Below are 13,747 nucleotides of genomic sequence, written 5' to 3' on the forward strand. Positions count from 1 at the left end.
TATCAGTGATCCCTGCCTCCTCAAGTCGATGTAGAAGGATCTGGTGGGAGACGGTGTCAAAAGAGGATCAGTGCCGCCATTTGACCATGGTCAAATGTGGAGCAGAGATGCTCCGTCATAGCCGGAAGCGCCGTCTCCGTGCTGTGGTCGGCACGGAGCCCATGCTGGGTTTCGTCCAGAGTGTCGTTGGTTTTGAGAATGCTGGTAAGAACTAGATTCACATGAGACTCTGCGATTTTAGCCGCCCAGGGCAGCAGGGATATAGGCCTAAAGTTTTCTGGCTTTGACGGGTCTAGAGTGGGTTTTTTAAGTATGGGTGACACCCATGCCTGCTTCCAACTGGCTGGGACAGTAGCAGTAGAGAATGAGGCATTGACAAGACTATATAGCTGGGTCAGGCAGAGTAGAGAAGACTCTCTAAATTGGGCAGGCCTCAGAGGGTCTGCCGGCGAGCCAGATTTAATCTGCCTTGTAAGCTTGTCAAACTCTTCCCTAGAAATTTCAGGGATGACCGATATCTTAGCCATAGAGATAGGCCGAGAGACCGGAGAGTAGCTAGGTTGTGGTCCTGGGTTAAAGGCTTGGTAGATACCCCGGATTTTATCGACGAAAAAGGAAGCCAGCTCTTCACATTGGACAGCTGAAGTGGGGACAATGCTGACCGTTTTTTATAGCTAAGTTCCTTAAGGATCTTAAAGATAACTTTAGTCGGGTTAGCACTAGCCTCTATTTCGGAGGCATAAAATTCCGCTCGCACCCTACAGATGGCTTTATGGTAAGTCTTAAGCTCCTTTACATATCTGATCTTACTCTTACATGCTGCACCATAATTTGCGGTTATGACTGTTTGAGGGTCTCTGTGTAGCCATATGCCTAAATATTTAACAGGGTCAGCTGACCATATCAATGGATATTCAACCGTGGGGGGAGTAGTTATGTCTGTTAGAGGAATGATTACCAATTTGTCCCAATTAATATGTAGGCCTGAAAATAAGCCAAATTTAACATATTCCCGCAGAATGGGGGACAAATAGGTGCTGGGCTCTCGAATGTATAGGACCATATCGTCCGCATACAACGAGATCCCTACCGGTCGGTTGTGAAAGTTTAGGGCCGCCTCTCTGTGTATCTGACAAATCTTACAGGCCAGCGGTTCCAGCGCGATGGCAAATAGGAGTTTGGAGAGTGGGCACCCCTGCCTGGTACCTCTGCACACCGCGAATGGCTCTGAGGTATCCCCGCCCACCCGAACCCTCGCAGTCGGCTCCGTATACAATATCTGGATCCACTGCAGGAAAACGGGGCGGAAGCCCATTCTACGCAATATGCGCCTCATGTATCGCCATTCTATGGAATCGAATGCCTTCGCGGTATCCAGTAGAACCGCAACTGCTGGAAGGTCTGGGTTCAAAACATGAAGCATAGCGAAAATAGTGCGTATGTTTAGGGAGGTGGATCGATCCGGAATGAACCCGGCTTGATCAGGTAGCACAAGGAGCGGCATTAGAGGTTGTAATTTGGTGGAGAGTATTTTTGCTAGAATTTTGGCATCCAAATTAATGAGGGATAGTGGGCGATACGAGTCGCAGCGGTCGGGGGGCTTGTCTTTCTTTAACAAAGTAATTATCAGCGCTTGGCGCAGCGTAGGGGGGAGGCGACCAGTGTTGTGCGCCTCTGCGTACATCTCCAGAAGATGGGGCGCCTGGATATCAGCAATTTTTTTATAAAATTCAGCCTTCAGGCCATCCGGCCCAGGAGCTTTCCCGTTTGGTAACGCCTTAATGGCATTGGTGACATCCTCTACATCAATTGGGAGGCTCAAGTACTTGCAATGCACATCCGACTGCCATGCACAAGCAACGTCGTCAAGATAGTCATCCATTGCTGACTCAGCCATGTCGCCCACAGACGTGTACAGTGTAGATTAAAACGTACGGAATTGTGCCACTATGGCCGCGGGGTGTAGTGCGCCTGGCCAGCATCATCTACGATATGATCTACGGGAGACTGATAGGATCTCGTCGATAGACGACCTGCCAGGATTCTACCCGGTCTCCCACCTTCCCCGTATCGCCTAGCTATGTGTCTCTTGGATAAGAATTTCACCTCAGTGTCTGCAAGAGTGTTGTGTTCGTCTACATGCACACGTATAGAAGCAAGGAGAGCAGCAGACGGTGCAAGATCATAATTAGTTTCTAGTTTGCGCAGCTTCGCCTCCACTGTGGAGATGCGCCCCCTGATGTCTTTTAGTATACCAGCAGATGCGCCAATGCATGCGCCCCTAATCGTGACCTTGAAGGCCTCCCACAGCGTTTCCTGACTATCCACCGATCCCATGTTATGCTCAAAATATTGCACTATGGCCTTGTGAATGTTGTCGTGTATATTGGATCTAAAAGGGATTCCGCTATGAAGCGCCAAGTGAACGGTTTGTGCGGGTTGTGCGGAATGTGTAAAGTCAGGACTACCGGGTTGTGATCTGATAGCGTTCGTGGAAGATTGTGGACGTCCGTAACCCACGTGTGTGCTCCTGCGCTTACTAGCCAGTAATCTAGAAAAGACCACCCATTGTTTGCCGGCGTGATGTGTGTCGCCCCTGTGGCCCCCATACTTCTGTGCCTCCATACATCAATCAACTCACACTCCAGCATACCATCATTCCCACATTGTGCGACACGTGCCATCCTAGTACTCAGCGGGTTGGATTTGTCCAAGCAGAGGTCAAGGTAGGTGTTTAGGTACCCCCCTAGTATGAGTTCCGTGTCCGGCCATTCTCGGAGCGCCCCAAATAATTGTAAGTACATCGTCACATCGTCCACCACGGGACCATACACATTGACCAGTGTCACCAATGCATTACCCAATTTGCCCATCACGTTCGCCCAACGGCCCTCCTGGTCCGTTTGCGAGCGCAGGGCCATGAAAGCCACTCCCTGCTTCACCAATATAAGGACCCCCCGAGGGTAGGAGGAATACGAGGAGGCTAGTCGGTATGTCGCCCAGCTCTTGGCCACTCTGTCTTCCGTCAATTTCGTCAGGTGTGTTTCTTTGAGGAACGCGAGGTGCACCCGGTGCCTATCTAATTGTGCTAGTACCTGTCTTATTTTTTTGGGCGAATTGAGCCCCCTGACATTCCATGTGGCCCAGGTGTATATCGACCCGGCTATACATCTCGTGTCAGAACCCGGACCTGACAGTCTGTGCGAAAGTAGTGGGGAGCGTCCAGCAGACACAGTAGTGCAACGTGTAGTGTTGTGTAAAACATGACTTTGGCATACAATAAAGAATAACATCCGCCCCGCCCTCCACCCACTTCAGCATACCCAACCTGCTAAAGACATCGCCCTCAATTAACTCCCACAAACACCCCATCAGAAGTAAACAATAGGTCCATTGGGGATCACCCATTGGGGGTCGTGCTGGCCATAGCCACTCCCGGGTATGGGAGGGAGTGGTTCCATTCTAGTTACCTTCGTGCCTCCACTCTCGGACCCTAGCACATTAAGTGCATAGTATAGAGTTATAGACGGAATGAACTGCATAGATGAAAAAAACATCTCCCCACTCCTCAAACGTAACAAGGCATGCCCTGCGAAGGGGATACAGTAACCTCCTTACTATTCAATCATCAATGTCCGACGTTGGAGAGGCCGATGAGTGCTGTTTCTGGCATCTTAAATTTTTTGCGTGCTCCATCGCCTGCTTGGGCGTCGCAAAGATTTTGGCTTTTTCCATGGTGCCGATGCGAAGCCGGGCTGGATACAACATGGCGTACGGGATCTGTTCCGTCTGAAGGAGCTTCTTGATGGCCTGGAATTCCTTGCGGGCTGCCTGTACTGCTGCTGTGAAGTCAGGGTAAAATGACAGCGCATTTCCCTGATAGTTGATGGAACCCTTCAGTCTGACGGTTCGGAGAACAGTGTCCCGGTCTCTGAAGTTGAGCAGCCGCGCAATAATGATTCAGAAAAGGGGGTGGTGATGAACAGAGTGTCTGAATTAAGCAGACCACTCTTACCCAGTCCAAAGATCAGGGCTTGATCCATCACCGTTTTTTAGCTCACTGCACCATCCCAGCTCAGAACTTGGCTATATGCAAATTAGTCTGACCCTGGCCCAGTGCATCATGGGAACAGGGCAGACCAAACTACCAAGCCAATTCTTATACTGGGAAGGAAACAAGCTACCGGGGACCGGTTTCTGGCATTTCAGCCGTCTTCGGCCCGGCTTGCTTGAATCCTGATGGTGCAATGAGCAAGGGACTCACATCTGAGTATACCCTTCCACGCTTATGGTGGACAAAAATGATTCAGAAAAGGGGGTGGTGATGAACAGAGTGTCTGAATTAAGCAGACCACTCTTACCCAGTCCAAAGATCAGGGCTTGATCCATCACCGTTTTTTAGCTCACTGCACCATCCCAGCTCAGAACTTGGCTATATGCAAATTAGTCTGACCCTGGCCCAGTGCATCATGGGAACAGGGCAGACCAAACTACCAAGCCAATTCTTATACTGGGGAGGAAACAAGCTACCGGGCAATAATGGGCCTCGGTGGGACACCTGGAGGCGGGCGCGCTGCAAGTGATCGGTGAGTGCGTTCAATGGCAAAGAGGGGGGACAATTCATCCTTCCCGCATATTTCCCGGAGCATCTTCTCTACGTACTCCTCGAGGCCCCCCACATTCGTTGACTCCGGCAGGCCCAATATGCGGATGTTATTCCGGCGCGAGTGGGCTTTAATGTCCTCATTCTTGGCCTGGATGACTTCTAGCAGCTTGGAGATAACAGAAGTCTTCTTTGCAACTTGCTGGAGCCCCTCTTCCGCATCCGAAATACGTTGTTCAGCCTCCCCAATCCGCGTCGCCTGTTTATCCAATTTGGATGAGAAGTGGTCCATTCATCCGTTTAAGGCCTCAATTTTGCCGTCTATGGCCTGCAGGCTCGCCTGAATAGCTGCCAAAGATTTCTCCAGCGCAGTGGAGGATCCCGTAGGCGCGTCCGCCTCAGTGTCCGATGCCGAGTTCTGGCCGGGCTTCGTCCCTTTCCGCAGTTCAAACGTGAGTCGGGGCTGGGACTTATCAGGTTTACCCATGTCTCCCGTGAAGTGTATCTGACCCAGACGCAGATAAATTGTGGCGTATCTCTCCTCGTGTGCAACTAACGCCAGGGGCGGCAGGAGATATTGGGCCACAAAGTAGAGGTGTAAAACTGCTCACTGTGAGTGTCTGGGGGGAACAGAGCCTCCTATCCCTCTATAATTTCCCAACGTGATGCAAGGGTGGCAGAGTGGCAGTCTATGCCCTTATGCGCAGCAGTGGCCCCTCAGTTTGAAGGATGTCCCTCCGAGGCACATAAATCACCTCTTACGTTGATTCCGGCATAGTTCGCAGTATAGGCAAGGTCATGGATGCCTCCTCAGTTCTCTGATAGTCTTAAACACAGTTTGGCACATACACCTGAAGGTCCATGAGCCCACCGGCTGTAACGGCACGTAGGATCCCACGGCTCCCAAAATGGCGGCCGGAGCCCCGACAGCCCAGACAATGCAATGTGGTTGCTCAGAGGGAATGCAACTAGTGTCCTGTGCTTCCAGGGTATTGCCGTCTGCGGCCCCGTCCATTGCACTGTAACTTGCGTGCAGCCAGCCAGAGGAGGGGACCGCTGCCCCTGCAGGCGGCCGGTCAACGCGGCCCCGCTCCCGGCTATCCGCTCACCCAGCGGCCCCAGGATCCACTCCGTGCTGTGTCAAGGAGAGGGGCCTCCGTCTTGCATGCGGGGGGCATCAGCGCAGGTCCGGGTATAGCTGGGGGGAGCGGGAGACGGAACCGCAAAGGGCGGCGGGGGGGGGTCAGAGACCCGCTCCTCTCCTCTACGCCGGGCGCTTGTGTTGGGAGACACGCCCGGCAGAGACCCGAAGCCCGCGACCACGGCAGCCCAGCCCCACAAACAATCCCCCCCAGCCTTCCTGTGGTCCAGAAGCCCTTCGTCCGCAACAACGCTCGGCAGCACCGTCCGCCCACTCCGTGTACTATCTTCCGGTGTAGCAAGAGGATCTCCTGATCTCCGGCGCTGTCCTCAGGCCGCCATTTCGCGATCCTCTGCGTCTGACGCATGGCACTCAGCGAAGCTGTTATGAGAGCTGCCCCGGGATCGCCGCACCTCAATAGATAGCGCTTGGGCTCAGGAGCACAATTAAAGCAAAATCACACCAGGTCGTCCGAGTGGGAGAAGGATAACTGCAGGATGTCTGTAGGTGGCCGGCAGAGCAACACTACAGTGCGGCCATTTTGCCGAGCCTCAAGCCCTCCTGTTCTCCTTAAACTTACTTTATCTTTTGCATTAGATTACTTATCTTATCAGGGAGTCGTTTTGGGCTTGCCTCTCTTCTTACTTCTCATAAGTTTTGTTAGAGTTGTATCATAAGAAGTCTTCACTCTATTCACTTGTTCTTTCTTTTACAGGTCCTTCTACTTCTGACGCTGCTCTGTTATGGTGCAGAAAATAAGGTAAGTATATGTAGCTTTAGTATTCTATAAATATGGTTCTTCCTTCTTTGTTCCTTTAACAATGCTCACTTGAACAAGCTGGAGTGATGCCTTGTGCTGGGGGTCTGAATTTGATATACTCTGCCTTTTGTTTATACTGCAACACTGTGTCGCCAGCCTTTTATATGTTAATCTTTTTAAGGGGAAAAGGGTGTACTGTGACCTTATTGCAGATTGGTTTACTTATAGAGGAATGCTGTATTATTAGAATCGTGCCCGCGTTAATCTTTACATGTATTATAGCAAACGCTGCACGCTTGAAGAATGTGCCTGGTTTTTATCTATGTTGTTTTTGAAGTCAAACGCGACGCGAAGAAAAATCGCGCTTGCGTTTTAAATTATTTGCTTTAATTGTACAAATGTGGCATGGAGGAAGAAGTGCCCACATTTGCTACATCAATTTAATTAGGTTTGTTAACTGTTAACGTGACACGAAGGAAAAAAAACGTACTCGCGTTTGAATCTGGAGGCAGTTTATTTTCTAGCGTGGCACGGAGAGAATCATGCCCGCGTTTGTTAGTTCACTCAATGAAGCTTCTGAAATGTTCCAGGATTTATGCTCAGTAAACCTTAAGCAGACGCGACGTGTTGAAAGGTCACGCCCGCGTCTGGTTAACTCAAAACTACTCGTCAATGATATACCTGAAAACATGGAGGGGCAGATTTATGATGCCCTTGCTCCTCTTTGCGCCGCAATTGTGTCACTTTATTTGACGCAACGGCGGCGCAAACAATGCGCCCTATTTACAACGTGATGCATCTAGGAGATGCGTCACGTTGTAAAGCCCTGCGCCATAAGGAGGCGTTCCAGCGCCGGGGGGGGGGGCGTTCCTGCGCAGGAAAGCCTCCTGAAGGTGGTTGAGTGAAATCTATGAGATTTCACTCAGTCACTTTCAGGTCAATGCTGCGTCAAAACCCTGCGCCTGCTTGAAGCAGGCGTGGGTCTTGATGCAGCATTGTGAAGATGGGGCACCCTCGAGCCTTGCTGGAGCTGCGTCGCGCTTGCGACGCAACTCCAGCAATGCGCCACCTTTCCGGCACAGATGCGTCACGCATCTCTGCCGTTTTTGCACCATGGGTGGCGTAGCTGTGGCGCACTGTGGCGCACATTAACTGGCGCATCCATGGGGATGCGCCAGTTAACATAAATCTGCCCCGGAATCTTTCCTTTGAAGATATATTTTATTATTGCCCAAAGAACATATTCTTTTAAACTCGGCTATTTTCCTACATTTAATCACTGGTTTTGAGCCTAAGAGATTTTAATAGTTAAGTGTTTAAGTATTTTGTCACTGAAAATTTGAATATGGTTTACAGTATTTAACACTAATCTTGGTTCCGTGAATTTGTAATGTACCGCCGAAACTAACCCCGTTAATTCCGCGACTAACCTGACTAACTTCCACGACGCTTGAGAAACAGGAGCTCTTCAATGTAAATTCTTCAGTGAAGTGCGCAGTAGAATGTTGAAGCACACCTCACCAGACTGTCATTAATTTAAAGACTAGACTGCTAAACAGTGGTGTGCTGTTGCAGTGTCAGAATGTTGGCAGCCATGTTGGAGTTTCTGCGGTGCCAACTAGCACTCCAGTTTAAGGGATTAACTGCCCTTTGGTGAGTTTGTAGTGAGAGAATAGTAGCCACAGAGGAGGTAGGAGGAGGAAACCTCCAGTGATTCCTGACAGATACCAAGGTTAAGACTGCCAATGGGGGGGTGATCAGAACAAGGTGCAGGTGCTGTCTTTGGACAATGAAAAGGAACGGAGGGAAGGCATAAAATAGGGACTAAGGCCAAGACTGAAGAAACGTGTCTATATTGGTAGCTAGTGGATGTGGTCTCCAACTGAAGAAGGAAGGGAGTTTTGAAACGGGAAGCAAGGAGGTCTATTGACATGGTGCAGAAGATCAAAGAAAGATTGAACACTGAAGGATGAAGTATCCAATCACTCGAAACGCGAAGATGTCTGGAAAACCAAACGACCACGCGTTCAATTTGCCTGGAAGGTACTCTGCTATGCAAGAATTGATCCTTTGGAGGCAAAATTCCCAAAGACTCATGGCAAGAACTACCAGAGGCTTGGACCTTGTACCTCCAAGATGGTTTATGTACCTGAACGCCGACAGATCGTCCGTCTACAAAAGTGCTGTGAATTTTGCTCTGTCCATACTACTAATATAAAGAGAGAGCCCAAACCTTTGAGGCGGTTAATCTCAAGAAGTACAGCACCAATCACAACACCCAATACAGCATTGGAAAGGATAGTTGCAGCAGATGGACATAGGCTATACAAGTAGCCACCATATACATTACAAAGGTAAAAGTACCTTAGGGGTAAAGTAGTCCCTTGTGGGCGTGGGCGTTGTGCTGTCAGCGATGGGCGCGGCAAACAAACCTTCACAGGACTCCCTTGTGGACATGGGCGTTGTGAGAGGGGCGTGGACAAACAGCAAACAGCAATATGCGCGGCATTCACGGGGTGCGAGGCGCGCCATTCCCCGTCATCACTCATAAGCAATATGCGCGACATTCACGGGGCACGAGGCGCGCCATTCCCCGTCATTAGTGGTACAAGCAAAAACGGCATTGTAAACAAAAACGTTCCCGTAACACCGTTGTGGGCCTGGCCGTTGTCAGAGGGGCGTGGCCAAACTTGAACAGGAGCGGCATTCATGGGGCACACCTCGTCGACGTTGTCACAGGGGCGTGGCCAAACACCAATGGGCAAGGCTTAGAGGGGCGTGGCCAAACACCAATGGGCAAGGCTTCGCGGGCCGGGGGATTGCTACGGTGCTCAGGCGGGGGCTCAACACACTCACACTAACAGCGGGGAGCACAAGATTCACTTATTGCTCCGGTGCTTAGGCGGGGGATAAAGCCACTCAGCCTATCAGCGGGGATCACACCCTTCGCTTTTACCACTGCACAAATTGCTCAGGGCCTCAAGCGGAAATTAAGGCGAATGAACGGACCAGCGGACATTACAAAGGTTTGACAAAATAATATTTCACACACCAATGGGCAAGGCTTCACGGGCCGCAGCATTGCTACGGTGCTCAGGCGGGGGCTCAACACACTCACACTAACCAATTTATTCTCCGTCCCGATTCAACTGAAACAAAAATTGTGGTATACCGTGAGATCTTACAATAAATTTTGCTTGCCTATTACAACCCTTTGCACACATTCTATCTCAGCCCCGGACAACGTCGGGACGGGCTGCTAGTCTTTTATAAAGGACTGGATGGCAAAGGATTCTGCAAGCATCTCTAAACAACTAATGTGCAGTGATGACTCCTGAAGAGACCATGTATCTCCAGTTGAGAGTTGACAACATCTTGCTCCCCATCCTGTCCGACTTGCATCTGACTTTAAGACAAGATAAGGGGCGGCCCATTCCCCCGCTCTCCCCTTCCCGGTGTCTAAGTGACTCAGCCAGAAGTAGAGCTCCTCCCTGGATTCTGAATCTAGAGTTACTTGATCTGAGTAAGTTAACCCTTTGCTTAGATGAAGAATCTTTACTTTCTGAAGGGCCCTGTAATGCAGAGGGCCAGCAAACTGGCTTGAAAGGAGGAAGCCAGAAGACCTACCAAACAAGCTAGCGATCTGAGAGAACACAGAGGAAGAGAAAACGCCTGACGCATCTCCTTCTTTATTGGATCCACTTTTTGTTGAGGGAGTAAGAGAATTAAACAAGAATTGTCGATGACAAAACCTAGTAATTCCAGACTTTGTGACGGAACCAGACAAGACTCCTGAACTTTTATTAGGAACCCCAGCCTTGATAAAAGATCTTGACAGAGCTGTCGCTGACTCGCTGAGCTAGAAGCGAAGGCTTGTCCTGTATCATGATTAAGAAATCACAGAGATAGACCATGAGTCTGAAGGCTACTACTGGTTTGAGAATCTTGGTGAAACACCAAGGGGCTGAAAAGAGACCAAAAGTTTTGAAACAGAAAAAGGACTTACCCCATAAAATTGAAGAAACTTCCTGTAGAAAGGATGAATAGCAACCATCAAGTAAGCGTATTCTAGATCCAGACGCACCAACCAATCGTCTTGATGAAGTAGATCTCTGAGATGAAGAATAGCCTCCATTTTGAAATGATGGTATACTGCGAAATTGATGAGCACCTTTAGATTGATAACTGGATGATACTTCCTGTTCTTCTTGAGACCAAGGAAAATGGTGCTGAGGAATTCTGATGGATCTAAAGTAGGCTCTTCTGTAGCCTGTTGTGAGAGAAGAGATTACACTTCCTCTTGAACAAGTAGAAATTGAACCTGTGAGAAATGAAAAGGATGGGGTAGATGACACTTTACATTGATGAAGAGATGCACACCTTCTTTTCCCATTTCTTTTTTATCTCCAATTTTATCTTTCCTTTGTAAACAATTGCGTGCAGATCGTTTTTTAGGCGTACCCCACTGCCATTAGTCAAAAATGAACTTATATGAAATGGGACTACATCTAGCCCCAAAGAACCGGTCGCACAGCTTCATGCCGCCCCTGGCGTGCATGTTTTCACCAAAACTTTTTTCTTTTCTTTTTGGATTATACCAACTTTTATCCAATATTTTAGCTTTTCTTGAAACATTTTATTCTCATTATTATCCAAATCCACAAACCGGATCAAATGCCAATTTTCAATTTTCATCCATTCAAACTGTGCCAATCCAGGCCTCTTGTAAGAATACGAAAGATGCAAAATTCATCGCAAGCTGTCTTTATTTCATGTAAAAAACCCAATGCATTTCGGGCATCTTGGTGCCCTTCTTCGGGGGTCACTACAATAAATAATAACAGAATAATTATTAACACCGCTCTAATTGAATACATATCTGATTGCGACAAAGTTTCTTAACATTTCATATTTTTTGACATTGGATGTCCGCACATTACACTTCATCTTTCCCCTCTCACTATGTGCTTAATAAGATGCACACTTGTCCCTCCTATTTCTTCCTTTCTGGCCTTATCCCTCTGTCCTGATTCAATTATAGACACTTTCTGGGACCATCTGGAAAGTGTCTATAATTGATAAAATCAGATATGTATTCAATTAGAGCAGTGTTAATAATTATTCTGTTATTATTTATTGTAGTGACCCCCGAAGAAGGGCACCAAGATGCCCGAAATGCATTGTTTTTTTTACATGACATAAAGACAGCTTGCGATGAATTTTGCATCTTTCGTATTCTTACAAGAGGCCTGGATTGGCACAGTTTGAATGGATGAAAATTGAAAATTGGCATTTGATCCGGTTTGTGGATTTGGATAATAATGAGAATAAAATGTTTCAAGAAAAGCTAAAATATTGGATAAAAGTTGGTATAATCCAAAAAGAAAAGAAAAAAGTTTTGGTGAAAACATGCACGCCAGGGGCGGCATGAAGCTGTGCGACCGGTTCTTTGGGGCTAGATGTAGTCCCATTTCATATAAGTAGATGACACTTTGTCAGAATCTGATCAAGAATATGCAATAACCCTGAATAGTCTGAGTGACCCAAGAATCTGAGGTTAGGGACAACCAAGCACCAAGACAATATGCCAACATGCCTCCTACGGGACGAAGGACAAAATTGGAAGCTCTTACCTGAGAACAGATCTCCTTTGGCTCTGTATCCCCTGTTTCGAAATCCACAGGAATGGTGAGGATAGAAATGGGAGTCGTACTCCTGATAATATTCTTACTGGGAGCCTCTGTTGTAGGGATTGACCCCTGGCGAAATAGCAGCCATCAAACCGACTCCTACCTTTGCTGGTCCTGCCAAAAACCAGAGACGAGAAGATCTTCCTTATAGAAAGCTGGGCTTTTTCTACGGTAGCAAAAGTGGAAACATTTTCTTTATGAAAGAATCTCCAAACAAAAGGCCATTGGTCTAAGGTCCCTCTCCCTTAGTTGCAAGGCTATTCAGCTATGTGTCTATCTTTAGTAAAAGGCTCTTACGTCACTTCTGTGAAAGGTAAGCACTTGCATTGGGCAACATACATATAGCACGCTGAGCCCAATTAGAAAGGGTGTCAGGATCTACCTGCTCCCCCTCCATCTTAGCCTCCTCAGCTAAATCCTGGTCAATGGACTAACTAGATCCAAAATTCTGTCCTGGCAATTAGACCCGCTCTATCAACTCCTTTCTTAGGGTCTTTTCCAAATTTAGTAAAATATAATAACATATTTGGGTCAATGATAGGGGTTAGAAAATTCTGACTTTAATTTATTTATGGAGGACCTATCCAAGGAGTACCTTAAATAAAAAGAATCATAATCTGATACGTGGTCAGTAGGGAACCACTCTGGAATTTGGGTAGTGGATCAAAATAGGGATGAACATAGGATCCCCTACATGATCTACAAGATCATTGGATACTGGGTGGGACGTATTATCAGAAGGAGAAATTTTACGCCTTTCGTCCGGAGACCCATTATCAGAAAAGTCATTAATGACATTCAAATCAGCCCTGTCATCATCTACGATACCACCATCATCATTATCAGTGTCCTGTAAGCTAGTAATGTTAAGGGGGGAGGAAGGGAGCTATTAAAAAGCAACCTCCCAGGTAGGCGACCAATCTTGATAGAAACACCTTTGAAAGAACACTCTGAGGTGCAATATGTTTCTTTCCTTTTTAGAAGGAATTTTATTGGGGCCATGAAACATTTTAAAAATAGTAGCCTCCAAATTCTTTGAAACCTCTAACTTGGGGTGGGCGGTAGACTCTGCTCCGCCAGAGGAATTTGCTGAGTTTTTGGTACTCCACACTCTGCATAGCGTGTGAAGTCTGGCAAAAACTCTGCTCCACTGCAGCGGTGTGCTCACAGCTTAGTCACACCACTCCTTTCTTCTACTTCCTTCGCGCTGCCCTTTCCCCTCTCTCTGTTGACAAAAACCCTCCTTCCACTTTAAGGCTTCTGCCCGCCCGTTTCCTCCCTGCCCCTTTTGCTCATGATGTCATGTGAGTAATGCTCTCACCCAGCCCTGCCTCTCAGGAGTGGGGGGATATGGTGTGGCATTGTGCTACTATGGAGGCTGGGCGGCCGGGTGCCTGGTCAGTGTGCCACTCTTTTCGTCCCATCGAGCCTCTGGTCATGTGTGTCCTGGCAATCGCCGGCAGGGCATACTCCCCTAGAGTCGTCATCACTGCTCCTCTCCACAGTGGCCTCTGGATGTCTGCCGCCTCCACTTTCGCTCTACTGGACCCGGT

This window comes from Lissotriton vulgaris, chromosome 12 (assembly GCF_964263255.1).
Source record: "Lissotriton vulgaris chromosome 12, aLisVul1.2, whole genome shotgun sequence".
NCBI classification, from domain to species: Eukaryota; Metazoa; Chordata; class Amphibia; order Caudata; family Salamandridae; genus Lissotriton; species Lissotriton vulgaris.